The following is a 22,861-nucleotide window of genomic DNA, read 5'->3' on the forward strand; positions in this document are numbered from 1 at the left end:
ATGACTCTTCTTTTCTTATCTCTGCAACTGCAATCTCCTGGGTGATGTGAACACCATTAGGCAGTAAATGTGCATGTGTACTCCATCCGTCTCCCTCCCTCCCACCCCCATTGTGTGGGCCCGAGTGCTGGCAACCCATGCTATGCCACTGCCTGGGACAGCTGGGGAAAGGCAGGTAATACAAATACAGGCAACAGCCATAACCTCCTTCTTCCTCTTCCTCCTCTTATTGAAGATCATGGAACCATGGAATTGTAGAGTTGGAAGGGACCTCGAGAGTCATCTAGTCCAACCCCCTGCAGTGCAAGATTCTCAACTAAAGTATCAATGACAGATGGCCATCCAACCACTGCTTAAAAACCAAAGAAGGCGAATCCACCACCTTCCGAGGGCAGCGGTGAATATGAGTACCATAGTGCCCTGTGCAAGCCCAAAATTTGTCACGCCCCTCCAGCCCTCATGTTGCCTTCTCAAATACAGGTAAGGAGGCATCCAGCTTTGGTAAGGAAGCGTAAGGGCTCTGGCAGGGTCCTAAAGCCCTCCACTTCCTTCCCAAAGCTGGGAAAGTGCTAACTAGGCTTTGGGAAGAATGAAGGAGGACTCTAGGACCCTGTCAGAGCCCTCACACCTTCCTTGCACTTTGCTTACCAGGCCCTCTCAGCACCCAATACATGCACACTGTTCACACAGCCCTAAATCTGTCCCTACTGAGGGAGACAGTTCCACTGTTGAAAAGCTCTGACTGTCAGGAAATTCTTCCTGATGTTTAGTCAGAACCTCTTTTCTTGTAACATGGACCCACTGGCTCCAGCCCTACCTTCCAGAGCAGGAGAAAACAAGCTGGCTCCATCTTCCATGTGACAGCCCTTAAGGTATTTGTAGATGACTATCATATCTCCTCTTTTCCAGGCTAAACATACACAGCTCCTTCAAGCAGTCCCCGTAAGGCTTGGTTTCCAGACCCTGGATCATCTTGGCTGCCCTCCTCTGCACATGTTCCAGCTTGTCAACATCCTTCTTAAATTGTGGTGCCCAAAACTGGACACAGTATTCCAGGTGTGGTCTGACCAAGGCAGAATAGAGTGGGACTATTACTTAACTTGATCTGGACACTGTACTTCTGTTGATGCAGCCTAGGATAGCATTAGCTTTTTTTTGTTACAAGTATGGCAGCTTAGCTTCTAATTTCCTTAGAGAACTGCTAGTTCAGGCTGAGCTGTCTTATTCAGGAGGAACCCAGAATAAAGGCTTCAGAAACATTCTGAAGTAAATAACTAATACAGAACGCTAAGAGTAACCAGTAGCTACAAACTGAGGGAGGTGAAAAAATCCCCTGGTTGTTTTCTTGGGGGCCTTGTTCTCCCATTCTCAATTGTCTGCTCCTCCATTTGCTTCCATGATGTAGCTGACAAAACCCCAAGCAGTCTTGGGTACTGTACTCAACAGAAGGTTGTTTGGGTAACACGGCTCATTCTCTTCCATTCCCCAGAAAAGAAGGAAATATGACTGAATGGTACACACTCTGTCCCTAGAGGAAGTGCAAAGTGTTTTTGTTGCACACTTTCAGATCATACATGTGTGCAAGTGCATTTCACAGGTAAGGAATGGAGGGGAGGTTAGTTTCCTGCTGATGGAATATTTCAGCTGAAGCTTCTCTTTGGACACCCCAAGGTTACTGGCTCCCCAGTGAATAGGAAAGGCCCTCTTCCCACACCAGCACTGTCACACAGCACCAAAGTTTCCCTTATTCAGTTTATGGCTTCTCCTTATCTTTCCTTTGTACACATGTGATGTTATGGTTCCCACATCCTGTGTTTTCTACCCTGGGATTCCTGAATAGGTGGGAATGTGCACAGCATGTCCCTCATTTTGTAGACTGAACACATGCCTGCTCTTTGAGGGTTTCTTCTACAAAGGGCAAAACATGCAAAATGAAAATAGCCTTCTGGAGCAGCTTTATTGTGTAACATGCCCAGAGCAAGAACCAAACCAAGGCTCCCCCCCCCCCTGCAGCCCATTTGCGTTCAGCGACCTGGCTGCATGACAGACATGCCACCTCCTTAGCCCAGGAATTAGTGCCTTACGTAGGAGAGTTCTTCTAATATGTTCCCTTCCTGGCAGATTGTTGGGTCTGATGTGGGTCTGATGATTCTGCAGCCGCTTTTTCAGATTTGGTATGCGCTTTCCTTCCTGCTCCTAATATGAAGGGATGAAGTGACTGCTCTGAGGCCCACCTGTCAGGGTCTGCAAGGGCACACCTGGTCCTGCGTTTACCAGCAGGGCAAGGGAAAGAGCCTCTGCCCTTCAGCACTGATGTCCAACCTAGGCTGGCAGGCCCCAGCTCTTGCTGCTTCCATTCCTCCCTGCTTTCATAGATCTCTCCTTGTGCTAGGTAAAAAATAAGCCATTGAAGGAACTTGGCATGGGATGGCTGGAGTGGTATTCAGAGGACAAGGAGTTGCTCGGACAAGGTGTTAAAAAGCAACACCTGACAATCAAATTGCTTGCTGTATGGAGCAATCTGCTCAATGTTCTTTTGATTTTTTAGGCAACTGAGCTTGGCCATTCGTGCCTTCTGGCTCAATTCTTGCCTCAGAGCAGGCAAGAGTCTTGTTCCATTTCTGCAAGATTTTGCTGGGCTAACCACAGAAAAACAAAGCACACTTTAGAGAACTCTGCTCCGGCAACTTTCAGGTTTGTCTATAGTGATACATCATACTGGGGTGGGGGCATACCCCCCAAGTGTCCTGATTCTCCAGGGACAGTCCTAGAATTACAAAAGCCATCCCAGTTTCTGATCTAATCCTGGAATCTCCTGGTTTTCCCTTTTCCTCCCCTCCTCATCTTGATTAAAAGAGGTGGAGAGATGAGACACTCCAGCTCCTGTCCTTTTTGGAAACAGGAGACTTTGCTGCGTGTAGGTGCACAAACTGAGTCCTGTTTATACAAAAATAAAATACCTGCACCAAATGAAGGAAACGGTGAAACTGCCATACGAAGCCCTTCCTATGATTTTGAAGGAAAATGTAACCAATTCACTTTAAATTCTTCAGCAGCCAGACATTTTAAAGGAAATAGGTGGAGTGTTTATTTCCTTATTATAACTGGAGCCTTACACTACAAGCCTTTACCTATCTACTCAGAAGTAAGTCCCACTGTATTCAATGGAGCTTACTCCCAGGTAACTGGGTAAAGACTGCACAGCCTTACACTGTAATCCTAAGCATTTTTATGCAGAACTAAGTCCTACTGAGTTCAATAGGATTAACTCTCTGGTATGTTCCTGATCATTCATATCGTTAACCCGTCTTTTTCCCTGACAAGGACTCAAGGAAGCTTACAGGTAAAATTTTATTTCATTCCATCGATCTGTTGATAGTGTTGTACATGATCTCTCCCCTCAGATATTTTTCCTTTACAACAACCCTGTGAGGTGGGTTAGGCAGGCAGGGGGCAATTGGCTCAAGGTGAGCAATGTATGTGGGTACATGGTGTCTATGTGCGTGGCAGATCAAACGTGGGAGAAGCTTCCTGATGTAGAATACAATGTCCCTATTTTCATCAGAGAAATGTTGGTGGGTATGGGTTGGGAGACAAGGGTCTCTTGCCTTCAAAAATGTTTTCAAAACTGCATTGGTGCTTATAAAATACTCTCCGCAGGAAGCCTTGCCTGGTGCCTAGCTTGATGTAGTTTTGTTGTCATGCCAAAGCCTTTTTATTCTCCCAGGCCTTTTAATTGTGAACTTCAATTTCTTCTTATTATAGGATTTTATATCCTGCTCTGCCATCTACTGGTTTAACCTTTTATTGTTGTTGTTTTACATTTTCAACAGTGGTATTATTACATCTTTATCTGCGTTGTAAAACTTCCGTGGGAGCTTTTTTTTTTTTTAAGGCAGTCTATAAGCAGCTTATATAAATATATTTCTAAATAAAATGCTCTGAAGTGGCTTGTCATCATAAAAATAATACTTGAATTATAACACAACAAAATGGCTGTTCTGATCACGTATCAGCACTAGGTGGCAGTGTTGCGCTCACCCATTTTGACAAAGCTGGTTATCCTCCAACAAGTGTCAGCAGGGCGAAGCCACTGGCTCTCCCATCTGCTCTCTCTGAAATAAATGGGAACAGGTTTGCCACACTGCAGAGTTTCTGTGTCTTCCCCCTCCTTTTTTGAAGTGCCCCAGTTCACTTACAACATGGAGATACCATCAGTCAACAGCTATTTTAATTAAACTGTCTTCAGTTAGCCCAGTCCTATAATTAAAGGGAATTTAATAAACACTACAAAGCCTATTTAATTTTTCTGTCTCTGAAACTAAAGCTGAACTTTCCCGACCTGCGATGAGCTGAGAAGCTGGCACCCCCCATTCCCATGTCTTGTTGCTTCTGCTGCGCTCTCCCCCCCCCCCGCTGCCTCATTGCGCTCAGGTGGAAGTAGAGAAGCCTGTTGTGTTCCTCTTGCCCAGGGCTGTGGCTCTTGATGGCAGAAGTCAGGCGCAAGGCAAGGAGGGCGCGCAATGTTTTTCATTGCAGACATCCTCAGCCTGGCCCTGAGGGGTGCTTGCACTGAAACTTTCCCAGATTATCATGCCAGCCCAGATAGCCTCCCTCGTTGTGGCCGGGCGGCTTCTCTAGAAGGAAGGCCACATTTCCCAAGCACTGGATATGCTGCGGGGAGCTGTGGCTCTTTTCACAGATAGGGCATCCATTGCTACCTGTAGATCAGGGGTCCCCAAACTAAGGCCTGTGAGCCAGATAAGGCCCGAGGGACTCGTTTGTCTGGCCTGAGGCGACCCCTGCCGCCCGCTCTTACTGGCGCTGCGCTGTGCAGCTGCCCACTTCCGGGTCGGAGGTGCACCAGAAATAGCTTGTGCGCATGCGCAAGTGTTATTTCCGGTGCACATCCAGGTCGGAGGAGGTCCGTGCACATGTGCACAAGCTATTTCCGGTGCTCCTTTGACTCGGAAGTGCGCCAGAAATAGTGTGTGCGCACGCATATGGGCACGCCCTCCCCGCCCTCCGGCCCACTGCGCAATCAGCGCTGGAGACACCGGCCCGAGGTGCAGTAAGCTTGCTGACCACTCCTGTAGATGCTGTGCCCTGACATCTTGTCTGCAGAGGGAAGTGGTCAGAGACAGATTGAGGGGCACAGAGTCTTGGGGGTGTTGCCGAGGGTCCAACAAGTATACTTTAGAACGGAGCATGAGAGGAGCGGGGGGCAATGTTGGCGTCGCACAGGGGGCTGCTGAAGTCTGAGACGCCAACATCTGTCACTTCAGTGGTTCCTTATTAGCACATATGTAGCTGCTTCTCGTGTCATAACATACATGCAGCCTCAAACCAATGGATCAGTTCAAGTTCTGTGGTTCTATTAAAAATAGACTCCTCAACTTTTTAAAAAAGACCTCTCTGTATCAGCGTGGTATGACTGATTCTGTGATTCTGTGTTAACACTACTAGAAATAAGAGGGCAGGTCTTCATACTATGCAGACATATGAAACTCTTGATAGTTTCAAACCATAGTATCTTGAATAATCATTTTCAGGCTGCTTCTGGTCATCCACTCCCCAACTATATTATTTTGTTTCCTCATTATTGTTCTTTTACACCTGTATCTGAGTTAGAGGGAGGGAGGGGGCTGCCCTTTTTTCTTTTATTTTGGGGGCTGCATTCTTGTTCTGTTTGTTTTCTATGTGTTATTCTCTTGATATTCAGTAGAGATCTCTCTTTAAAAAAAATAAAAAAATAGACCCCTGCAATTACTGAAGAACAGTCCCTCAACTTTTGAGGTGTTTTGTTTCTTAGCTGAGTCAGTTGGGCTTCTTCTGGAGTCAGAATGTAGGGATGTCACCGATTTGTACCCAAATAAAAATGAGACAAGACATTTGTCATTGTGCAGACTATGGGCTGTATTCAACCAAATACCGTATTTTTCGCTCTATAAGACACACCAGACCACAAGATGCACCTAGTTTTTGGAGGAGGAAAACAAGAAAAAAAATATTCTGAATCTCAGAAGCCAGAACAGCAAGAGGGGTCGTTGCACAGTGAAAGCAGCAATCCCTCTTGCTGTTCTGCCTTCTGGGATAGCTGTGCAGCCTGCATTCGCTCCATAAGACGCACACATATTTCCCCTTACTTTTTAGGAGGAAAAGTGAGTCTTATAGAGCAAAAAATGTGGTAATTGTACAAGTGGAATGACTTCCACTTGTGCAATAGAACTCCCCACTCGCCTTGTCAGAAAATCCAGAACCAGTTTTGGGTGGAGTGGGGGGCAGGCGAAGTCCCATTTCACAAAGCAGAAGATATCATCCAGCATGCAGAGTTCAGGTGCCCCACCAACTCCTGTACCCGGCCATGTGGTTTTGTGTCTGCCACATCTGCAGTGCAGCTCAGTTCTCTATAGGGAGTCTACAGTATCTTCAAATCCTCAAGAATGGGAGGCTGTCATTTGTTTTCCCTCTCGCCCGAGAAATGCCAAGTTCCTCTGGCAGTTGGCCAGATCCCCTCCTTAGTGTTTGGCATTGCCGGTAGGTCCTGCAAATAATAATTTTTAAAACCCTCAAAGTAGCAGGCTCTGCTGCTTAAGGCTGGCTCAGATGCTATAGTACTTTACTTTTGTTTATAAGTCTTCAGCTCTGTTCTGGAAAAACACGACAGTATGCCTTAAAAAATAATTAGAAATCTGTAATTTATTAATTGACAGATTCATCTGGTGATTAGTCAATTATTATTTTTCTTAGAGAAGTTGCTATGTGTGTGTGTCCATATAGCAATATATATCATGACACTTTATAAAGGAGATATCCAGTCTCCTCAAATACTGAAATGCTTGCTTTTGCATGAATTTCTTCCACTCACTCATTTGGTGTGAACCCGCAAGATTTCTCATTTTATCTGCCTTCTGATCTTTGGAGAGATTATTGTCTTTTGTTTTTAGTCAGAAACTGGGCACCATTCCTGTTGGCATTCTGGAAAGCAGGCAGCAATAGTGAATGCCAATAGTGTTCTATTTCTTCCTCAGTTACTTTATTCATTTTTCATCAATGCACAATGCTTACTTTTAACTTCTGTCTCTACTACCTTTTATGTAAATATAAGATACTTTTATGATTTTGTTTTATTTTAAATATGCCATCATTTGCTTAAATTGCACATTGACATACACCAAACACAGTTTTGCTATGTTTTTGCACATTGGATTCATCAGATCTCCGAAAACCATCACTAAAATTGTTAAGGATATCTTTGTAGACTAAAATTTTATTAACCAATTTCTAATCTCCCTACTTCAGACCAGGAATGAGCAACATTTAGATCTTGGCCTGATTCCATTCAGGTGGGGGAGCCCAGAGGACAGAAGTAGGGGGAATGGGGGGGGGGAGCCCAAACAGTGATGGAAGAATGTGTGTGAATGTGCAGGATGGGGGGGGGGGGAAAGCCCTCTGGAAATAGACACCCGCCCCTCTCCAGTGGGGGTGGGAGAGAGAGGAGGCGTATCAGAGAGGGGAAAGGGGGTGACAGGTCCCCACAATTGACTTTGTCTCTGCTCACTGCCAGGATGTGACCCCAACAGAGTATGCTCAAGGGAATGTAGCCCTCAGTGGATTCCACCCCCCACACCAAATTCAGACATTTAACATAAGGTTACCAGATCTTTTTAAAAGAATCCGGGGACACTTTTTTAAAAAAAAAAGAGAAAAAGGTGGTTTTTTTTTAAAGTAATATCCTTCCTCTCTTGGAGCGCTAGGCTTGGGCAGGGCCTGGGCTCGGCCACATCTCCTTACCTCTCACTGCGGCAAGGTCAGGGTTCCCCTCTTTTTTCTCCTTCCTCTTTCTCTCTCTTCCTTCTCCTCTCCTCCTTCTCCCTGTGTTGGCTCCGGGGTTTTCCTGGCCCCGGAGCACCACTGGGTAGTCAGCTGGCTGGCCGGTCGCTCTCACTTCTGGCTCAATTTGGGTTGTGGGGGAGGGGGTCCAGTGGTCCCCCCTCGGCAGTGCCAGTCTCAGCAGCCCGGAACCAGCCTGGTAGCGCAGTTGGCTCTGGCTGGCTTCATGAGCTGCTCGCTGCTGTGGCGCCCGCCATTTTGCCTCACTGGAAGTCCCCACATGTATGATGTGTCTTGTGCCGTTGAACCAATCACGCAACATTCATTCCCTACTAGTAAATCTACAACACTTAAAATATAAATCCAGGGACATTAAATGAAATCCGATGAAATTCTGGGGACGGATTTTGTCTGGGGACAGATTTGTAAATCCGGGGATTCTCCCCGAGAAATGGGGACGTCTGGTAACCAAACATGCAACTCTTTCGGATATGTGAGGGCAAGGAGAGCCAGTGGGCCTGACTTTGATCCAGAAAACAGTTCTGTGTAGGAAAGGTCCTGGAACACAGCATTTTCTGTGGCTGCATGTTAGATCTTCATGGCTCAAGATTTCCAAGAGATCTTCTTCAATTCACAGGGCTTTCTAAATGTGAAGCAATCCTCATAGTAATACATAGCTTTCCTTACTGTCTCACCTATAAGTAACAGTCATCCTAGCCTTGGAATTCAGGAAAGTTTCTCTCAGACGTGTGCTGAGATGGCTGGTATCAGACACAGGTTGTAAACTAAATTTGGCAGGGGCCATAAACCTCTTTCTTTTAGGAAGACGAAGAGGCGTCTGGTGTCAGGCTGACACAAACCATTTGACTGGGAACTGATTCCGTCCTCCATAGCCAGGTCCTTATAGCTGCGTTAAAATACAGAATGGCTGATAACAGGCCCTGTTAATGTTTATTGGCACTTGGTTTTCCTTTGCACCTCTCCTCAGACAGATTTGGGGGTTTCCCCACTGGGTGCCATGAGCCTATCAGCGAGTTCAAGCTTGTATGGAGTGCAAGGTCTTTGCTACCCTTTGGAATGTGAAGCTCTAGTGACACAACTTTAGCTCTGGCCTCCTTCATTCTGCAGACACTTTAATTTTTTTTAAATCAAGCCCCCTTTTCTGCTGGAGGGAAGTGTTTCAAATGGAAAGGGCCACTGAAAGAATTTTGCATGTCATACTACTGACTTCAGAATTTTCATTTTCCACTATATATGCATGGTTTGTTATTATAGAAATTCCCTCTGGCTCGGTTTGACCAGGAAGCAGGCAGAAAAAGAAAAAATGGAGGGTAGTTAGAACTGAAATTAAGCCTGTTGACTGAGGGAGGGCAAAGAGCAGGGAAACTGGTCGAGTGCCATTTGCTAACCAGCCTGGGACTCTTGATTCAGTTCCATGCTTCATTTTGGATAGCCACTTCCATAACTGGGAAATCACAAACCCTCAGTGCACCTCAATGTGAGGGTTATGGAGACTTTTCTCTTTGGGGTTGTCAAGGCAAAGCAGAAACACCCATAATCTGCTTGAGGCACATAAATTAATTAAAGCTAAATTCAGATGACAGAAATGTAGGTATGGTTGGATCATAGCCTAGTGTCTGAAGACCATCTAGTCTAAGCAACAGGAATAAGAAATGGGGCTAAAGGAGCCTTTCAGATTTGGCTTCTAGAACTTCTGCAATAAGGGAACTGCTCTGAAAGCTCTTATGGTGCCTACCAATCAGCATGTTTGATAAATGTGGACGTCTGGTGCTCATTAATGGTTTGGACAAGCAGTCAGCATAGATCTGGAGGGGTCAGTAGAGTATTCTCCTTTCTGCAATGGACAACATTTCCATAAACAAATGGCAATTTGTTTTTGTCATTTATTAAATTGAATCAAAGTGCTGAAGTTATGCAGATCATAGCAAGTGTTTATATTGGACGGCATTCTGCAGATGCCTGGACCTACGGTTGTCAACTGTACAAGGAATTTTGCTTGAGTAAGAATTAGGATCAGAGCCTTCAAGGTTTTTCATGAACCTCTGACATACCTCTGAACTCTCCTGTAATTTTTCTCTTCCTATGCTATAGGCGGGTGTTAGATTGCTCAATAAAGCAAGATGTAACTGCCTTGATGAAGGGAACAGAACTTAGGATTTTAATATTATTCTTCCCTAATCTGTGCACTCAGTAGAAACAAAGCAAACTCAGTTTGGACAAAAATGTGGTGTTAGGTACAATAAGACATGCACATGCTGATTGTTCTTTAATTTTGATTTTCTAAGGAATAATTCTTACATTGATGGGGAGTTTCCACACCAGTATGGTGTACTCCTGGTGGCTCTTGCACAGTGATTTCCTTGGGGTAGCTGCAACATGCCTGTAAGAAGCATTTTCCGCCACACATTTGTGGGGGCAGGTGGCCAGGATGGTGAAGGTGGCCTCAGAATTGAATGCGCTGGGTCCCCCTTCACAACCTCCAGCCCCAGCTAGAGCTGGGAAGGGACATGTCCTTGTCAGAATTCTTTCCCAGTCATTCCAAAGCTGTTTCTCTTACAGTACTCAGTGAAGTGACTCCCCCTTGAAACATTCCCTCACAGCCTGCCATATTGTTTACTTCAGGCAGCTGCTACTGTCTCCTAATGACCTATTTCAGAAGTGAGAGAATAAAACCTTCACATTAAGAGGCATTGAGAACCTCTGGCTCAGTTAATCTCCCAAGCATGCCAATTAGCTCAGAAAGGGCAGGGGTTAAGCACATGTGTTTACACAGGATCTCCAAGAATTCTGTCCACATAGTCAAGTTGTACAAAGTGAGATGCATTCATGAAATCTTGATAAAAATGACCCAGAGTAACATCCAGAAGCAATTCACCCTGGAGTCCGAGACAGGATGAGCGTAAGCAATTGATCTGCGAAATGTCATGCAAACTGCTCATACTGCGTACTGAACTCCTTAGCGGGAAGAATGTAACAAGCCTCCTCACCAGTTGAAGTAATTCGCAGAAGAGATATTGCGCAGAAGCAGCGATGGCAAAACAGAAAAGGACCAGAGGATGGTCTTGCCACACCAACGCTCCGGCTGCCTTCCTTGCAACTGCGTCACTTTCAGCTCCCCAAAGAACCATGGAACTGACCATGGGCATGGCCAGGATTTTTGTTGGGCGGGGGGCAGGCTTCTTGTTGTGGGGGAGCAGAACCACAGTTTGCAATGTATTTTTATTGATTTTTATTAATTTAGGGGGACAGCTGCCCTTCCCTGTCCCTCCTTGGCTACGCCCATGGAATGCCCTGACTGAACTTGAGTAGGCAGGAGAGCATTTAGGAGTGATCCTGCCAACCAGCCAGGTCATTCCTCTACCCTAGAGTTGGTCAGAGCTTCAGCAGAGCCCCCAGCCCAGGCAATGCGAAGCTTCATCAGTCTCCCAACCGAGTGGAAGTCATTTCATGTATTTGTCCATGAAAGGAACTATTTTAATTATTATCCAAATTGAGTCATTGAGGGGCAGGGAGAGGCAGCCATCCCATAGGATTGTTTCTAGCCTTTCCTGGCTTCCACTCATGGACAGTACTCAGACTCTCAGCTTGGTTTTTGCCAAAAGCTTTATTCCAAAATTCACCACACCGCCCGAACATACACCAGGCTGCAGATTGCATAGATCAGGTTCAGAGGTACATATAGTGCTCTAAGGTACATGACTAGGGATTAATGAAGAGCGGCATGGGCACAGCCACTCGCATGGTGATTGTCCCAAGCGGCAGGTGCTCCTGAGCATAGGCTGGGTCTGCTGCTGCCATCACAGTCAACACTGTGATGGAGGAAGAGACAACGTGGCCCACTCATTGCCCGATTTGGTCTCAGGTGCCTCCCCAGGGAGCGCATCGCTGACAGGAGGCTGTGCTCAGGCAGCTCTTCCACCACAGTAGGAGCATTCAGTGGCAATGAGGTGGGAGCCCTCCAGAAAAGCCCACTTGGCCCATCCCCAGGTGAGCATCCAGGTGAGTGCCTTCCAGACCAGCAGGCTCCATGATCTGGCCCCAATCCTCCCCAGCCTCTAACCAGCCCTGCCAAGAAGTCTTCATGATGCACAAACCTTTTATAAAATAATTGAAATGGTTTATTGAGTATTAACAAACAAACTGGAAACAGATAAGAACATTGGCAGGATTGTTGCAATAACCTGCAGTTTTATAGATTTAAAGTAGATGAATGAGTAAGTTAAGTTAATTTGGAATATGCAGAAAATATAAAAAATAAATTTAAGGAACTGCAGAAAGAAGGGGAAGGAAGTCGAGGTTTGAAATGTTAAAATGATTGTAAAATTATTGAAATGTATAAAAACTGAAAATAATAAAAAATAAGTCTCTGTGACAAATGTATTTTCTACTTCAATAGTGATCCTGTTCGAGGTGCCAGGATGAAGGGTAGTATACAAATTTAACAAATAAATTAATTTTAAAATGTTACTGGCAGAAGTGCCTATCCATTGCACAGGTGGCAAACCACCTGGATAGAAAGCAGCCGCTTCTAACTGCATCTTTAACACATGTAGGAATGTCATGGTAAGATCTTTTGGGCATCTTCAAGCTTGCTGAAGGTGTCTCACTGCCTGCCACGGCCTTGAGGAGAAAGCAGGTGCAGACCATGAAATAGCGTTCCTGCCAAACGAAGAGGATTCCAGAGCACATAATAACCAGCTCTCAGGAGAAGGGGGAAATGGTGTGGTACAATTTCTCAGTTTATGCTGGAGAACCATCAGCAGCAGCTTCCTAATTTCTGTGGTTTTAAGCTTGTTTGATGTCATAATTGTATGCATTGAAACTGTTTAGTTAAGAGTTGTTAACATGTTGCTGTAGTTTTGAGAGTACAGTGGTACCTCTGGTTACAGACGCTTCAGGTTACAGACTCCGCTAACCCAGAAATAGTACCTTGGGTTAAGAACTTTGCTTCAGGATGAGAACAGAAATTGCACAGCAGTGGGATGCCCCATTAGCTAAAGTGGTGCTTCAGATTAAGAACAGTTCCAGGTTAAGAACGGACCTCCAGAACGAATTAAGTTCTTAACCTGAGGTACCACTGTACTGAAGCCATTCCAGTTAAAATCCTCATCAAGTAAAACGTTTACTGAAACAATGATTATTGAGCTAGGATAGCTCAGTCATTAGAGCATGCGAGTTAATCTTAGGGTTGCGGGTTCAAGCCCCACATTGGGCAACAGATTCCTGCGCTGCAGGGGGTTGGACTGGATGGCGCTCTTGGTACCTCCCAACTCAACAATTCTGTGGTTCTGTGACTTCTCTTTGTGTGTATTCCTGGATTTCTGCTTCTTCTGGAAAACTGGTAGATCAGCCTTCCAACAGAGGGCCATGCTTCCTAAACACTGCACTCCTGTGTTCAGTAGGCACCATTCCACCATGTCAGAACCACCATGGCAAGGAAGTGTATTGGTGTGGAGAGGAAGTTCACCTTTGGGTTAGAGTCCTGCTGAAGAATGAAACAGTGGGTTGGATAAGAGACAGCTCTCCTCTGCCCATCACCACTGTTTTCAGACACTTAACTCATGTTCTGTGGTGAGAAGAGCATTGCAGAATCTCAATTAAAGCATGCAAAGCATGAGGTTTTTTTTTTAGCAATGTACTGATGGAATGACTGAGTGCCATGTAAAAGAAAGCCTCCAAATTTCAAGCACTTGTGCCGGCCATGGGTCATGGGAGGGAACCCCAGCTGGATGAACCGGAGACCACACGGGCCACAAGGTAGGTTAATTTGTTTTCTTATGGCTAAAGCCAGGAGTCCTTCAAAGTCCACCTCCCACCCCCACACTTAGATACCTTTTGAAGATTTAAAAATAACATACGATATCAAGTTCTTACTCAAGATGCTTTTCTGTTCTGTCCACTGGCCAGTGTGAATTATTGCTCGGCTGCTTGACCTGGGCAACCCCACCCCACGTTTTTCAGACTTTGCCACCATTCCCAAAGCGAAGTTGCTGGTGAAGCTTCAGATGAAAGTGGCAGAGCCAGCAAGTGAGGAGGAAGACGAAGAGGAAGAGGAAGAGGAAGAGGAGGCCAACAATTCCCACCTGAGTGAAAATGATATTCATGTGAATGGAAATGGAGGTTTGTATGTAGCTGCCTTTGGACAGGTAGATGAAGATCATACCTTTTGTAAAGGGAAGTTCTGTACTGTACACTGGTCCTTCACAAGTACATCATAGTGCAAAACAACGATATGAAATACAAGCACTATTCGGCAGTAAATATCTTGACTTATTTTTAGGTTATCAAGAGCATGGGCTACAGAACTGAATGGAGCTGTGCAGACAGAGCCTCTAACAGGCGCACTAGAAGGAGTTCTGGCAACTGCGGTTGTCATGGAGAGAAACATGACTGAAATGTATGTGAGAATCATCAGAGATGCACCATTACACGCTCCGTTGCACCTACAAAATATGCTTATTAACTGATATTTTTCATTGTATTATAGTGATGAAGGTTTTTGATGTCATGGACTCTGCGTAAGGATATCTTGGAGCTGTGCGAAGATCTGAGCATTTTGAAGAGTCAATATGGAGTTCAAGAGCAATAGACGGCTGTTGCAATTCTATTTTGTTCCAACTTGCGTACTACACAGTGTCCCACAGTGCAGTTTTAATGCTGCTGCTTTCTACATCAAAGTGTGACTCTTTGACATCACGTGTTCCACAGGTGTGCCAAATAACAGCAGGTTTTATTTACAAAAATTGTAAGTGCTGTCTTACTGTTAATGTAGCAGTCATTAAAAATAGTCAACATTTGAGGGATTTTTTTATTTGAACCCTACTTTTTGATATGCATTGAACACATTTCTAAAAAACATTGCTGAAATGCTATCTATTGCTGCGGCATAAAATGGATTCCACAATGTTCTCCCTGGCACTAATGTCTAATTGTTTATTAACATAATTTTAATAGTACAAAGCAAACCCCTCTACATCTCTTAGAGGACACATGGGGAGTCAAAAGTAAAATAAAAAACAAACCAAAACATTAATCTGTCATCAAAACCCATTAGGAAGTACAGTTGTACCTTGGTTGTCAAACGGAATCTATTCTGGAAGTCGGTTCGACTCCTGGAACCGTTCAAAAACAATCGGAAGCCTCATCAGACATTTGGGTTCCAAAGAATGTTTGCCAACTGGAACGCTCACTTCCAGGTTTGCAGCATTTGGGAGTCAAAACGTTCGAGTCACAAGTTTTTCAGGATCCAAGGCACGACTGTATCAAAATTCAAGTCCGCAAGGTTCATAGCAGCCAGAAAGTTTTGTATGCTCCTGGTATATGCATTTGTATTTCATCTTTGCTTACGTAAACAGCATTAATCAGATGTAGGTCATTTGTTAATTTTTCCAGCAAAGCAACTTGCCAAACTGTCTTGTACCAATTAGCTAACATGGCACCATTTAGAGGATTGAGCAATGTTCCGCCATTCAGACTGGAAAACAACAGCAAACAGAAATCCCCTGTTTATTTTTCTTCCCTTTTCTTGATTTTTAATGTAAACTTTTCTGTGCTTAAACAGAAATATTTATTTTAGAAAGGGAAGCTTAACTCCTATGGAAGTTAATAATATGTACAAAGTTGATTATGATCAAAGTTTACTTTTTGTTTTCTATGAAACTAGAAACAAAAAATAAAAGAAACATTTGAATTTTCAAAAATCTCAGGTTTTATTATTGCAAGTTTACACATTGAGTGCAGACCTGAAATTAAAAGGAAACAAGATTGCTCCCTCCTCCATGTGGCAGCCCTTTAGACAGCCCTTTAGACAGCCCTTTAGACAGCCCTTTAGCCCTTTATATTTGAAAATAGCTATCATATCTCCTCTCAGTCTCCTCTCTTCCAGGCTAAACATACCTAACTCCCTCAACCATTCCTCATAAGGCTTAGTTTCCAGACCCTTGATGATCTTGGCTGCCCTCCTCTGCACATGTTCCATCTTGTCAACATCCTTAAATTGTGGTGCCCAGAATTGGACACTGTATTCCAAGTGTGGTCTAAGCAAGGTAGAATAAGGTAAAGGTAAAGGTACCCCTGCCCGAACGGGCCAGTCTTGACAGACTCTGGGGTTTGTGCGCCCATCTCACATCTATAGGCCGGGGGCCAGCGCTGTCCGGAGACACTTCCGGGTCACGTGGCCAGCGTGACAAAGCTGCATCTGGCGAGCCAGCGCAGCACACGGAACGCCGTTTACCTTCCCGCTGGTAAGCGGTACCTATTTATCTACTTGCACCCAGGGGTGCTTTCGAACTGCTAGGTTGGCAGGCGCTGGGACCGAGCAGCGGGAGCGCACCCCGCCGCGGGGATTCGAACCGCCGACCTTTCGATCGGCAAGCCCTAGGCGCTGAGGCTTTAACCCACAGCGCCACCCGCGTCCCCAAGCAAGGTAGAATAGAGCGGGACTATTACTTCTGGACACTATACTTCTGTTGATGCAGCCTAGAATAGCATTAGCGATTGTGATTTTTATCTTGTGAACTGCCCTGAGACCTCTGGGTATAGGGAGGTACACAAATTTAAATTTACATCAACATCATCACCACACTGTTGACTCATGTTAAGCTTGTGGTCTTCTAAGACCACAAGATCCTTTTCACATGTACTACTAGGAAGACCTCATGTCTTCAAGATTATAAACGCCATCTCCAACTCCTTGAAAGATTCCATCAATGGTGTCTCCGAAAATTTTTACACATCACTTGGGAAAACAGGCGAACTAATACCAGTATGCTGGAAGAAGCAAAGATCACCAGTGTTGAAGCAATGATTCTTCGACATCAACTTCGTTGGACTGGTCATGTTGTGTAGATGCCTGATTATCGTCTTCCAAAGCAACTACTCTATTTTGAACTTAAAAATGGAAAGCGTAATGGTCAACATAAGAGGTTTAAAGACTGTCTCAAGGCAAATTTTAAAAAAACGTAGTATAAACACAAAAAATTGGGAAACACTGGCCTGCGAGTGCTCCAATTGGAGAACAGCCTTTACCAAAGGTCTCATGGGCTTTGAAGACATTCAAACTCAGGGCGCAAGGGAGAAACATGCTAAGAGGAAGGCACACTTGGCAAATCCACACTGTGATCAACTCCCACCCGGAAACCAATGTCCCCACTGTGGAAGGACGTGTGGATCCAGAATTGGCCCCCACAGTCACTTACGGACTCATTGTTAAAACCGTGTTTATGGAAGACAATCTTACTCGGCTTCAAGTGATCACAGAAGAAGAAGAAGAAGAAGAAGAAGAAGAAGAAGAAGAAGAATGGAAGAAGACACTCAATTTCTACAAATATATATTTATATACCAGTATTTATTGTTTTGGGCTCAGTTATTTATGTTTCTAATTTCTGCCTTGTGATAGGGAAATGCCAGATATGTTTTGAGACCTCAGCTAACTGCAAAGTAATAGTGGCCCTGAGATATCAATGAGAGAGCAGGAGGATGAGTTGCCTTCCAGGATACAGCCAACTTGCCCTTCCAGGCTGGTCTCTCACCACTTCCATCTTCAAACACAGTGAAGATCTTACCCACATGGGACATGCCAGGTCAAATGCTGATAGCTAAGGAACATTGCTGTCTTGATGGACACATTTATTTCTCATTTGTCTTGATTAATTAACAGCACACAGGAACAAGCAAGCTTCAAAACTTTCCTGTTGTTGGCTGGTCCCAAATTTGTAAATGACACAAAACTTCAGCTTTTATTTATTTAATTTTTTAGAATATACACCATGCTTTTCACCACATGTCTCAAAGCAGCTTACAAAAAAGGAAGCTTTAGTTTTCCTTGTCCAAAGCAAGGAAAAATGTGTTTTTGGGCAGGGTCGGTATTCATTCCTCCTGGGTGAAGTCCTATCTGTCATGACTCTAATCCAGCAGCATTTAGATGCTATTCTCAGCCTGGCATTTTTAAAAGCCTTTAAGTCCAATTCAACAAACTACTAACACTGCAGAGTAGAGAAGTTAGAATTATTTCTACCTTTTTGGGTTTGTTTTTTTTAAGTTCTACACTGTGGGAGAGTAAAAATGGGCAAACTGTTTTGGGGTACATGCTTGCAGCTGGTAGCTGGACAATTTTCTTCTTCTTTTCTGCTGAGCGTCATTGTTCTCTCCCACAATGCCCCCAGAATGAGGTTACTTCAAGGCACAGCAACATAGTCCCAAAGGGTTTTGAGGGGGAGATAAATGGTAAATATGCCCCTGAAACTGCTTGAGGACTCTGTCAGTACGCCTTTCAACCAATGTCAACGACTGGGCTCAATAACTGGTTCTGCCCCGACTGGGCTAGGCGACTGGAGCTCATTCAGAGACCTTCCAATCCTGGAAAACAGGTCTCAGTGCACTGGACTCACAACTGTGCATTGTGAGCCCCAGACTCAGCAGAGTATAAATAACGCGGAAGCTAGCTGTGAAGCATAACTCTTTTTATTTCTAATTTGTTGTTGTTGTTTAGTCGTTTAGTCGTGTCCGACTCTTCGTGACCCCCTGGACCAGAGCACGCCAGGCACTCCTGTCTTCCACTGCCTCCCACAGTTTGGTCAAACTCATGCTGGTAGCTTCGAGAACACTGTCCAACCATCTCGTCCTCTGTCGTCCCCTTCTCCTTGTGCCCTCCATCTTTCCCAACATCAGGGTCTTTTCCAGGGAGTCTTCTCTTCTCATGAGGTGGCCAAAGTCTTGGAGCCTCAGCTTCAGGATCTGTCCTTCCAGTGAGCACTCAGGGCTGATTTCCTTAAGAATGGATAGGTTTGATCTTCTTGCAGTCCATGGGACTCTCCAGAGTCTCCTCCAGCACCATAATTCAAAAGCATCAATTCTTCGGCGATCAGCCTTCTTTATGGTCCAGCTCTCACTTCCATACATCACTACTGGGAAAACCATAGCTTTTACTATACGGACCTTTGTTGGCAAGGTGATGTCTCTACTATTTCTAATAGCTACTACAAACTAAAGAACTACCGGCTTGCATGAGTGTTACATCTCCCACTCAGCCATCTCGTCACTACATAGATAAGACTCTCTCCACACACAGAGTCAGGCAGGCAGTCAGGAGCAGAAGAGTAGAAGAGTAGTTTCCGCCCTCTCCTTTCTCAAAACATCAGATCAGGAGATTCTTGCAATGGGAGGGGGTGAAAATATCAACACTCTCCACACCCCATTTGAGGCTTGAGTTCTATATTTAGTGTGGAAAATACCTATTGGAGAGTAAATATTTTCACCTCCCAATCACATACTGACTCAATTTCAAAACTGCATCATTTTAGTAAAGACACTGGAAGAGATTCTTGCTACTACAGTACCAAACGTTGCTGATACAGCAAAACCTTTGTGGATGCCATTCTCCTTTACATCACATTCTGTAGCAGTGAATACCACTTTATGGCTACAAAATATGGTGAGGAGGACTCCATGTAATGATGGATAAACTCCCCTTGGCTCAGTCTGAAATTGGCTTGGCACCCAGAATGTTGAAATATCTGTGACTTGTAACCAGAGTTGCCATGTTGATGGCATCCTTTCATTACATAATATTAAATTGTTCCTAAATGAAATAAAACAAATCCATCCTGGAAACTAATCAGAGTTCAGGCAGAGCTAAGCAAACCTCCTTTGTCGTCACCAAGTGTGAACTTTTATAGGCTCCATAAAACTCCAGAGCACCAGAGGAAAGGGAGACGTGCAGCCCTCAAACTGACTGACCCCTAAGTGACTTACATTTTATACAAATATATTTCATATGTACTCTCTGTCAGCCTTCCCTTTCTCCCAGAAGTGCCTAGCCCTTTTCAGTCTGAGGGCTGCATGGTAGGCCTGGCCAACTCACATTCTAGCGCATGTGGAGAGGCAACACAGCCCTTCCATGCTCCCCAGGGCCACTGTGGTGTGCTTGCAGCAGTGCCCCTTCAGTCCTCTTTCCCTTTCATTTTAAAAGGGCAAAAGTCTTGGTCCTAAGCATTTTGCCTGGCCATCCTGCCTGACCCAGGCTACCTCCACTGCTCCTTTAAAGCTGCTAAAGGTTCCTTCTGGCTGCACTTAACTTTGTTTTCCTGGAACGGTCATATCACATCAAGCCTCACTGAGTGCCATGGGGAGGAAAATCACTTCCACTCCACTGTTCAGATGATGCCTCTAAAGAGGGCATCTTTTCCCTTACTATAATGGTGCTGAGATGTTGAAAACTCTCTGCCCAGCCCAGCACTATGACGTTCTCTTCTTCTTTCTCCTCTTCTTCATGGAGGAGAGAACCTCTCACCTGCTCCGCTGTTTCCTGAATTGACTTGGAACAGGATGATTTCTTGAGTTATTAGGTGTGTGGTGGTGTACAGGTTGCTGCAAATGCACCGTGTCTCGGGACATGGAAGAGACAGTCACATGGTTCGCACGTAATGCTAAGCCAAACCATGGTTTATCTTGAATAAGCAAATGTGCGGGTTCCAGGCTGAAGGTGAGAGTGCAGTATTCCTCAGCCAGTCCTGCTGCCACCCTACTGCCTAGAGCGAAGTCGTGGCTTCGCTTGGAGACAGGTTTGAAGGTGATTTGCTAAACAACAGGCAGCAATACAGTAGTACCATTATGCAGGCTTACTTGGAAGTAACTTCCACAGAGTTCAATAAAACCTACTTCCAGTGGTATGCATATAATTACTAAGGAAGGCTGCTGTTGTGTTTCTGAGTGATGTCACCAAGACAACCAGTTTTAGGAACTGAGCATCACAGTCTGGAATGAAATGATGAAACTACATCAACTGTTCAAACGACCCACCTTGGCAGCGGATCAATGATAAGTGTTTCGCCGCCTTGCCTGCCGGGCAGACTTAAGCACAGAGACCTGATGAGGTTCCCTGTAGTTCTCTTTGGTTTAATTACCTAAATAACAGCGCACAACAGATGTTTGTGGTGTTGTTGTGTGTAAAGTCTCTTGCCATTCTAATGGGGCAGCTGTGATGTAATACAAGAGGGGGGCAGAGGCTTGGCTCCTCGGCTGGTGGACTTGGCTGAGCAGCCCGGATGTCACAGACAGGCTGAAGAGCAAAGGGGAGGTGAGTATCAGGGAGCCCAGTGTTGTGAAATGGTTAGGAAAGGTTAGGTAAAGCAGGGAGAGCCCTGGGGCAAAGAGGACAGCACTTTTAAACAAAGACTGGCAGAGAAGGCAGGGAGGGCTGCAAAAGGAGGAGCTGGTGGGTGGGTCAGGAGAAGTGGCCGGTGGGGGGGGAGGCTTCTGAAAAATATACCATTTACTTTAATTTCAGACTGATATTTTTGAAGCCACAAAAACACTTTGAGTGAATCATTTGTCACTGTATGTTGCATGTAATAGTATCTTGGGAACCCCTCTTGGATTCTGGGGTTATTGTTTAGTCGTGTCCGACTCTTCGTGACCCCATGGACCAGAACACGCCAGGCACTCCTGTCTTCCCCTGCCTCCCGCAGTTTGGTGAAACTCATGCTGGTAGCTTCGAGAACACTGTCCAACCACCTCGTCCTCTGTCGTCCCCTTCTCCTTGTGCCCTCCATCTTTCCCAACATCAGAGTCTTTTCCAGGGAGTCTTCTCTTCTCATGAGGTGGCCAAGGTATTGGAGCCTCAGCTTCAGGATGTTTTGATCTTCTTGCAGTCCATGGGACTCTCAAGAGTCTCCTCCAGCACCATAATCCACCTGGAGCAGGAACCGGCAAGCCACTCCAGTATCCCTGCCAAGAAAACTCCATGGACTCTGGGGTAGGGGTTATAATTGAGGTTATAATTGAGGTCTTTTGACCAAGCTAACATGGCCAGGCTCAGCAGCAAGCATCGTTGCAGGAAGCACAACTGAATCTTAACAACTTTTTGGCAACACTGACATACCTGCTCTTGGGAGCTGCTCCAAATTTATGCTTAAATTTCTAATTGCACCTGTAGATCAGCCAAGCCTTGTGTTAACTCTTCCTGTGTAATTTTTATTGATGTTCCTTTGCTGGCGCCAGGCTGTCCCTGTTCCGCTAGGCTTAGATGATTCCTGAAGGAACCCAGCTTGGCAAGACATGGAGCATAATGAAATGCCCAAGGGACTCTGTAGCACTCTTGCTTGGGGAGGCGGGGCCGCTCTATGTGGGAGGCTCTGCTGCAGAAAAGAAGGGAGGATAAACCTGGGGAAGATGGAGCGAAAATGCTTGTTGTGCCTTTCTGCGTGCACTCCAGGGGTGGGAACAGTTTTCTGTCTCCCTTGACGTCTCTCTGGCTGTCAAGCATTAAGTGCAAAACACTGTATCCATGAAACATACACTCCTTTTTATGAGTTGCACGTCTCCTTACTCAGAGGACCCCTGACTTCTAGGTGGCATCCTTAAAATAAAACTGTGTTCTGTGCAGTTCTGCAAAATTTATGCAGTATCTCCCACTCCAAACCCTTTCGGACATGTCATAATCTTCCTGAAAACGATGAAGGCTTCATTTATTTCAGTTTGCCTTCTCCATTTGCACTCATTTAAACAAAGATGAGTTGAAATCTAGGACACATCTTGTATCTAGGGGACAAAGAAATGCACGTCTGAGCAGAATGTCATCCCAGCTCCTCCCCTGGCAATAGCAGACCCTCCAAGTGTCCCTATTTTCCAGGGACAGTCCTGTATTTACAGAAGCCGTCCCAGTTTCTGATTTGGTCCTGGAATGTCCTGCTTTTCCTTAGGGTGTCCTTATTTTCATTGGAGAAATGTTGGAGGGTATGGTAGGATGTCCATATTTTCATAGGAGATGTGGGATGGGATAGGAGAAGTTATGTGACCCTCAAGTCAAGGAGATAAGCAACTACACAACATTTAGAAGACATCTGAAGGCAACTCAACACACATCCCTCTATTTCCTACTTAGAGTAGTTCTTTTACATTTATGTAGTTATGCATTTTGGGCAGTATCCAACTAACACGTTGTGTCAGTGCAAGTATTTATGCTTGTGCAACAGAGCACCCTCCCACCTTTTCATTCTCTCTAGCGTT

At 45.1% G+C, this 22,861-nt stretch overlaps 1 protein-coding gene and 1 long non-coding RNA gene across 4 annotated transcripts in view; both read left to right on the top strand.

The window, feature by feature from the left end:
- NRG2 (neuregulin 2) overlaps positions 1-22,861 on the top strand; it is a 137,351-nt gene that overhangs the window by 15,850 nt on the left and 98,640 nt on the right. The window lies entirely within an intron of this gene.
- LOC310714464 lies at positions 12,736-15,405 on the top strand. The gene is made up of 3 exons (XR_014529802.1): positions 12,736-13,974; positions 14,135-14,251; positions 14,342-15,405. It is a non-coding gene; the product is annotated as an uncharacterized lncRNA (long non-coding RNA).

The sequence above is a fragment of the Podarcis liolepis genome (assembly GCF_965112155.1).
Source record: "Podarcis liolepis genome assembly, chromosome: 8".
Classification (NCBI taxonomy): Eukaryota; Metazoa; Chordata; class Lepidosauria; order Squamata; family Lacertidae; genus Podarcis; species Podarcis liolepis.